The following is an 8,949-nucleotide window of genomic DNA, read 5'->3' as shown; positions in this document are numbered from 1 at the left end:
GTAAGTGAAATCAAATGTATTAACCTTCCTGCTTTTCTATTTTTAATCATTTTCCTCAGTTTTTACATTAAAAGGTTTTCTTTTGCTGTTTATGTGATAAAAATACTTACACATTTATTTTATAGCTATCCTAAATCTTAATTCCTAAAGAAGGTGCAAAGAAAAGTTTTAGAACTTTTTATCTGTGAATAATAATAATCTCACCTTTATTTAGTTATTAAGTTTTTCTGTTATTTGACATTGGTTGCCCATTATCACATAGACAATACTCAAAATTCAAGTCTTTGGATATGCTTACATAGCACAGAAGGAAAACACTAAATTTTCTTTGCTATAAATGAGTCGAATAGTAGAGGAAAAAGGATTTGAAAAACTAAAAATATGAACAAAATGAGCAGGACAATTGAATGGATTATTTTATTTTTTTCAAATTAATGCTCATACAAAAGAATATTACTTCCCAAAGGAGAGTCTGCCGCAGGATCATTTCAATACATTGTTTGAGGTTCTAGAGTTCCTTTGTATAGCTGAGCTTCAGGGGCTTAGTAAATTCATTTGACTACAAGGTTGTAATCGTGCAGAATAGAAAGGGGAGAGATTGACTCAATAGAAAACAAAGATAGTATTGATGAAAACAAAAGCCATCTTTGCTGCCTCTAGAAGTTTTGATGTGGCATGTAAGGGAACAGGAATTTAACCAAAGTTAAAATGAAATAATTACAGTTTTAAAGATCTGTGTTAAAAGCAAGCATTAAAGGATTATTTTTTCAGCTAATAACATACTAAATTCCTAGAAATGGCAACTTTTATATAGTCATTTTTGAAACTGGAAAAAGATCATACATGAAAACATGCGTAAGCACAAGAGAAGTAAAGATTATACTCTGTGTCATAACACTGAACTGCCTTCTTTCAAGTGATCAGACTGATAGGATGACTTAATCAAGACATTTAAAATGCTTCCTTTTAATGCTATCACAGCACTATCCTGCTGCAATTTGCTCTATGAAAGTCTGCTTCAAGGAATTATATTTCCATTCCCTTTGTCCCCAAGTAGAACTAAATTCCTTCCAAGGCATCTAAGGAAAAGGAGGAAAGGCAGACCTTGGGATCTAGACCTAGAAAGAGACACACTGCATAATGACATAATAATCTGCTGTGACTGGTACTAATGACAGGCATTCATAGGCCACTTAGAGTTCCCTTAACCGTGCCTAAAACTGGATCATTAGCAAACAGCAATGTCTGAAATTTGTAAAATGCCAGATAGTAAAAGGTTTGCCATTGATTTATATCGCAAGTTTAACACATTGAATATGCAAAGAATGTAAAACTTACAAATCTGAGAATTTTCCTATGCATTCTACAGAAATTTTTGAGAAAAAAATAAAACTACCTTTGTCATTTTGTGCCCACACAATGTAACCCAGAATATCACCATAAATTCAGTTTTAATGGAAACAGAAGACACTAAATCTTCTTGTTTGGAAATTGTGAGATTTTTTAGATGACTGACTTGATTTTCATTTGTAGAAACTGGGTAGGAGTCCTAAAATAAAACATAGTAACCGTTAGTAATAACTCCTTGTTGAGTGAACAAAGTATATTATGTGAAGAATGTATTACCAGAAAATTAGTTTATTTTTATTTTTTTTTTAATTTTTATTTATTTATGATAGTCACAGAGAGAGAGAGAGAGAGAGGCAGAGACACAGGCAGAGGAAGAAGCAGGCTCCATGCACCGGGAGCCCGACGTGGGATTCGATCCCGGGTCTCCAGGATCGCGCCCTGGGCCAAAGGCAGGCGCCAAACCGCTGCGCCACCCAGGGATCCCAGAAAATTAGTTTAATATTGGCCATAGGTATAGCATAGTGATCTGCAACGCATGTTATTTTCATTTTATATATTTCACTTCTGCCCGACACAGCAACTGAGAGAGGTTACAAAAATATATGCTACTATAAAGAAGAAAATATTAGCCAGTAAACTTCATTTAATGTTTTGGTACTAAGAGGGTATAGAGCATTTTCATCTTATAAAGGTTATATGAACCATCCTCACAATCAGCAAAAAAGGCAAGAATGATAACTACAAGGAATTGGGGAGAAAATATATTCCTTTTAACCTTAATTTTAAACACAATGATAAGGATGAGAATTTTTAGACCATTTCCTTAACATTTACAGAGTACTTCCAAGTCTGACCAAAATTCACCATGTTCAAGGCCTTGTCATGATACTAGAATTACAGACAACATAAGTGACCTGAGTGACAAAGCAAAATGGTGGTCTAGGACACTCTACAATTCTAATTTGGATTTGTACCTCTACTTTTTGTCTTCCCCATAATCTAAGAGACTATTAAAACAGGAGCTTGTCTATGTTTTCAGGTGCACAGTGCTTAAAGATGTAATTTTGTGACAGTAATAGCTGAAAGGAGACAAAGACAGGGTTATATAAGAGCAGAGCTTTTATACACTACTGAGCTTTTATACACTACTGCCATAAATTCAAATTAGAGTGTTATTAGTTTAAAATGTTAAGTGGAATCCCTAAGGTAACCACAAAGTAGCTATATAATGTACACAAAGGGAATGAGAAAATGTTTTACTACCGAAAAAATTCAACTGGATACGAGAGACAGAAAATGAAAGACAAAAAGCTAGAAGGCACATAAATATCAATCACATTAGTTCTTTATCAATAATTAAATATAAATGGATTTAAAGACACGATCTAACTGTATGCTGTCTGTCTACAAGAGACTGACTTCAGATCCAAAGACACAAATGGGTTAAAAATCAAAGGATGGATAAAGATATTCCCAAAGGGAGCAGTGGTGGCTCTACTATTATCAAAAACACCTTAAATCTAAAAAGGTTACAAGAGACTAATGAAGGACATTAGATATTAATAAAAGGTTTAAGATACATCAAAATTAAACAGTTAAGAAACTTTGCACATCTAATAACAGACCCTCAAAGTACAACAAGGAAAACACACCATACCAAAACTTCTGTGATGCAACAAAAGCAGTGCTAAGAAGGAAATTTATAGCTGTAAATGCTTACCTTAATATATAAGTCTATAAAATACTCTAGAAAAGCCCTAAAGCTAGTATAAGATTAAAGCTAAGATAAGCAAATCAAAATGATCTTAAGGGTGGAAAAACCTTTATTTAGGCCAAGGGGGGGGGGGAAGGATTCAACTTACTAAAAGCAGACATAAAAATGGGGTTATTAGTAATGCTTTTATAGAAGCATCAGCACTATAAGCAGCTGCACTTCCTATAAATTGGATAATCTAGAGGAAATTGATACACTCCTAGAAATATAAAACCTCACCAAGACTGAATCATGAACAAATGAAATCTACACAGACCTCCAACTAGGAGACTAAATCGGGATCCAAAACCTCCCAACGAAGGAAAACTGCATTAGGCTTCACTGGTGAGTTCTACCAACAATTTAAGAAATAAAACCAGTCCTCAAACTTTTCCAAAAATGTTCAAGAGAAACTCATGCTCTAAGGTCAGTACTACCCTGACACAAAAGCTGACTACAACAGAAGAAAAGCCACACTACACATTAATACCCCTGGTAAATAATAATGCAAAAATCCTAAAGACTATCAGCCACTGAAACATCACATTAAACTTCTACACACTTTGAACAGGTGGATTTAGTCCAATTCAAGGATAGTTCAACAAGTGAAAATGAATTAATACACTATATTGACAGAATGAAGGGGGAAACCCTTATAACAATTGATGTAGAAAAAGAATTTAACAAAATATGACAAGATATGGTTTTCTTTAAATAAAAACAACACACTAGGAATAAAAGGAAACTACCTCACCATAATAAAGTCCACATACGAAAATCTCACAGGTAACATCGTACTCAATGGAGAAAGACTGAAAGAACTTATCCTCTAAGATCAGGAACAAGACCAGGATGCCACCTTTTGCTACTTCTATTGCACCAGGTGTTGGAATTTCTAGGCATAGCAACTAGTTAAGAAAGACAATTTGGAAAGGATGAAATTATCTTTGTTGACAAAGTGATCTTTTATGCAGAAGACAACTAGTCAAATTAGACAACATTTAAGGATACAAAACCAAGGGATCCCTGGGTGGCACAGCGGTTTGGCGCCTGTCTTTGGCCCAGGGCGCGATCCTGGAGACCTGGGATCGAATCCCACGTCGGGCTCCTGGTGCATGGAGCCTGCTTCTCCCTCTGCCTATGTCTCTGCCTCTCTCTCTCTCTGTGTGACTATCATAAATTTAAAAAAAAGGATACAAAACCAAAATCAGTTGCCTTTGTAAACATTAAGAATGAATGAAGTATAATTCCCTTTACAATAGCATTAAAAACTACAAAATACTTGGCAGTTAAGACTCATACTGAAAGCTACAGAACACTTCAGAAAGAAAATAACAATAAAGGGAAAGCTATCCCATGTTGGAAGAAAGAAGTCAATGCTACCCAAAATGATCTATGGATTCAATATAATCCATTTCAAAATCTTAAAAATATTTTTTATGGAAATAGAAAACTATACCCTAAAGTTCAGTGAGATGTCTAGGGACCCCAAATAACCAAACACTTGAAAAAGATCTAAGTTGGAAGGCTCGTACTTCCTGATTTCCAAACTAACTGCAGAGCTACAGTAATCGAAACAGCATAGTACTGATGTAAGGACAGACATGTGGGCCAATGGGATAGAATAAAGAATCCAGAAATACCTATATGGTCAAATGATTTTGAAGAATATACCGAGACTGGAAAAAAGACAGTTTTTCAGCAAATGGTGCTGGGAAAATTGGACATCCACATGTAAAAAAAAATGAAGTTAGATGCTTACTTAATACCAGAAACAACAAAATGGATCAAATAACTTACCATATCAGTGCACCTAACTCAGGTAAACTACACAGAGACTGCCACCACAGGCTCCACAGTTAATCACAGAGAGAAGGACATACTGAAAAGCGTAGAGGGACACCTGGGTGGCCCAGTGGTTGGGCATCTGCCTTCAGCTCAGGGTGTGATTCAGGGTCCTGGGATCAAGTCCCACATCGGGCTCCCTGTGTGGAGCCTGCTTCTCTCTCTCTGCATCTTATGAATAAACAAAATCCTTTTTAAAAAGAAAAGGGTAGATAACAGAAACCAAACTCCCAGTGAGACTAACCACAAACAAGAGGAACACAACAAACATGAGGGAAAGGAGAAGGCAGGCTCCACACCAAGCAACCTAGGCCCAGGGTACCTGCACTGGGAAGATGAGTGTCCAAAACACTTGCTTTTGAAAACCAGCAGGGCATTAACATCACAAGTTTTTACAATCAGAAATCCAGGTACTGTCAAAGTCAACAGGTTTAGCTCTGGGAGAGAACAAAGAAGCAGTCCATGCCCTTAAAGAGACAGCAAAACCATCCCAACAAGATACAACAGAGAAGCGGCACTTTGAAAAGCATCTGGGGTATGCATGAAGGACGTGTATCTCAGAATACGTACTGGAGGGGCACAGATTTTTAGGATACTTCTGCAAGAAAAGAGCTGGGAAGCAGGATTTCTCCCCACCAACCTCAGCCTAGATAGCTGGACACTTGCAGGAACCAGTGACAACACTGTCCACCTACTTTACTAACATGATTTGCCCTGTTCTTCTGTTCTGTCGATCCAACTCACCCCACTGGCCAGGCACCCCTCCCACAGCAAAATCCAGCAGGCAGCCCAGGCAGGGACCAGTGCCAGTCCATAGTTGACACCTGCTTTGGAGTAGGGAAGATAATCACAGATACAGGATACAATACAGCCTGAGCCGACTGAGGACAGGCATCTGGTCCTACCCTAACCCTCCAAAGCAGCAACCTCTCTGGTGGTAGCAGGGGGCAGCACAATGGGAGAGCCATCCAGTTTGACGCATCTACAGCCCCAGCAAACAGGTCAGGTATATGGTCTGACAACTGACACCATCCAACTACAAACCAACAGTAGCCCCAGACTGACCTCTTCAACAGCACAGGACCAAAACCTGCCCACAACAGACAAAGTGGACCATTGCAGCCGACTGCACTGAATGCAAATGTAATTCAGCCACAGTATTAAGGATGCACACAACCTACAGAGCAGACACAACTGAAATGTTTGTTCTGGGGAACAGGACACTGCACTACAGGGCACCACATACGGCCACTACTTTCTTTTCTTCATATGGCCACTACTTTCAAGATCAGGAACTATAGCTGACTTTCCTAACACAGAGTACAAAAAATAAGAATAAAAATAAATATGTCCCAAATTAAAGAACGAGACAAAATGATAGCAAAAGAGAAATGAAATGGAAGATAAGCAAATATATGTGGTAAAGAATTCAAAGTAAGAGTGCCTGGGTGGCTCAGTTTAAGCATCTGCCTTTGGCTCAGGTCATGACCTCAAGGTCCTGGGATTAAGCCCCATGCCAGGCAGAGTGGGGAGCCTGCTTCTCCCTCTCCCTCTGCTGCTCCCCCTGCTTGTCCTCTCTCTCTCAAATAAATAACTAAAAATATTCCAAAAAGATGATTTCAAAATAATCATCATAAAGATACTCACTGGACTCGAGAAAAGAATGGAGGACATCAATGAGACCCTTAACAAGGGGGTTAAAAAAGAACCAATCGGGAATGAAAAACACGATAAATGAAATGAAAAATACACTAGAGGGAGTAAATAGTAGGCTATGGAGAAGAATGAATCAGAGACCTGGAGGACAGAGGAATGGCAAGAAATGAAGCTAAGCATGTGAGATGGGGGAAAAATATGCAAGATAAGAATAGACTTAGGGAGCTCAGCAACACTATCAAGCATAATAGCATTCACAATATAGGGATCCCATAAGGAGGAAAGAAGGAGGTAGAAAATTTATTTGAAGAAATAATAACTGAAAAACTTCCTAAATCTGAGGAAAGGAAACAGAAATCCAGATCCAAGAGGCCCAGAGATCCCATCAGCAAGGAGGAAGGGAGCAAGATCCCTTCAACCCAAGGAGGTCCACATGAAGACACATAATAATTAAGATGGCAAAAAGTAATAATAGAGAATTTTTAAGGCAGTGAGGAGAAAAGACAGCAATTAAATACAAGGGAAACCCCATAAGGCTATTAACTGATTTCTCACAGAAACTTCCTAGGCCACAAGGAAGTGAAAGGAAAAAAATATGCAACCAAGAATACTCTATCCAGCCAGCCTACCATTCAGAATTGAAGAAGAGATAAAGACTTTCCCAGACAAAAGATAAAGGAATTCATGACCAACTAACTACAAGAAACTACAACAACTACAAGAAATGTTAAATAGGCTTCCTTGAGTTGAACAAAAAGATCATAAGTGAGAGCATTAAAAGTAGGAAACACCAGAACAGTAAAAGTAAGTATATCTGTAAAAATCAGTCAAGGGACTCATGAAATAAAAGGATTAAAGTATGACACCATATACCTAAAATATGGGGCTGGGCGGAGAAGTAAAGATTGTGTTCAAACTTAGGTGATCAGAAATTTAATACAAGCTAATTAACATATACAGAAAATGTTATGTACAAACCTAATGGTAATCACAAATCAAAAAACAATAAAAGAGGGCAGCCCGGGGGGGGGGGGGGGGGGCGGGGGGGGGCTTAGCGGTTTAGCGCCACCTTCAGCCCAGGGCGCAATCCTTGAGACCTGAGATCAAGTCCCACGTTGGCCTCCCTGTGTGGAGCCTGCTTCTCCCTCTGCCTATGCCTGTGCCTCTGCCTCTCTCTCTCTTTCTGTCTCTCATGAGTAAATAAATAAAATCTTAAAAAAAAAGTCCCATCTATATGCTGCCTACAAAGACTCATTTCAGACTGAAAGACACATGCAGATTTAAAGTGAAGGGGTAGAGAAATATTTATCATACAAACGGATGTGTAAAGAAAGCCAGGGTCGGGGACACCTGGGTGGCTCAGTGGTTGAGCATCTGCCTTTGGCTCAGGGCATGATCCTGGAGTCCTGGGATTGAGTCCTGCATCGGGCTCCCTGCATGGAGCCTGCCTCTCCTCTCTCTGCCTGTGTCTCTGCCTTTCTCTCTCATGAATAAATAAATACAATCTTTAAAAAAAAAAAAAAGAAAGCCAGAGTAGCATACAAAATAAAAATAGACTGTAACAAACAATACAAAATACAAAATAAAGACTGTAACAAGAGACACAAAAGGACCCTATGTAATCATAAAATGGAAAAACCAAGAAGATATAAAAATAATAAATATTTATGCATCCAACAAAGAAGCATCTAAATACATACAGCACTTAATAACGAACATAGAGGAATTAATAGTAATACAATAATAGTACAATAATAACACTTTAACATTGCACTTATGTTAATGGATGGATCAAACAGAAAACCAATAAGTAAACAGTAGCTTTGAATGACACACTGGACCAGATGGATTTAACAGATATATTCCATCCTAAAGCAGCAGAATACACATTCTTTTCGAGTGTACATGGAACATACTCCAGAAGAGACCACATAATAGGCCACAAAAGAAGTCTCAAGAAATTCTAAATGATTGAAGCCATACCATGCATCTTTTCTGATCACAATGCTGTGAAACTAGAAACCAGCCACAAAGAAAAATCTGGAGGAACACAAATAACTACAGGTTAAATAACATGCTACTAAACAATGAATGCATCAACCAAAAAAAAATTTAAAGGAAATAAATGGAGACATAAAATGCAAACACAATGGTCTAAAATCCTTGGGATGCAGCAAAAGCTGTACTAAGAGGGATATTTATACCAATACCGGCCTACTTCAAGAAGCAAGAAAAATCTCAAACAACCTAACCTTCCACATAAAGAAGCTAGAAAAAGAACAAACAAAACCCAAAACCAGTAGAAGGAAGAAAATTATAATTATATTGGAGCAGAAATAAAATAG

Source organism: Canis lupus, chromosome 30 (genome assembly GCF_003254725.2).
Source record: "Canis lupus dingo isolate Sandy chromosome 30, ASM325472v2, whole genome shotgun sequence".
Lineage (NCBI taxonomy): Eukaryota > Metazoa > Chordata > Mammalia > Carnivora > Canidae > Canis > Canis lupus.
Note: the sequence above shows the minus strand (reverse complement) of the source record.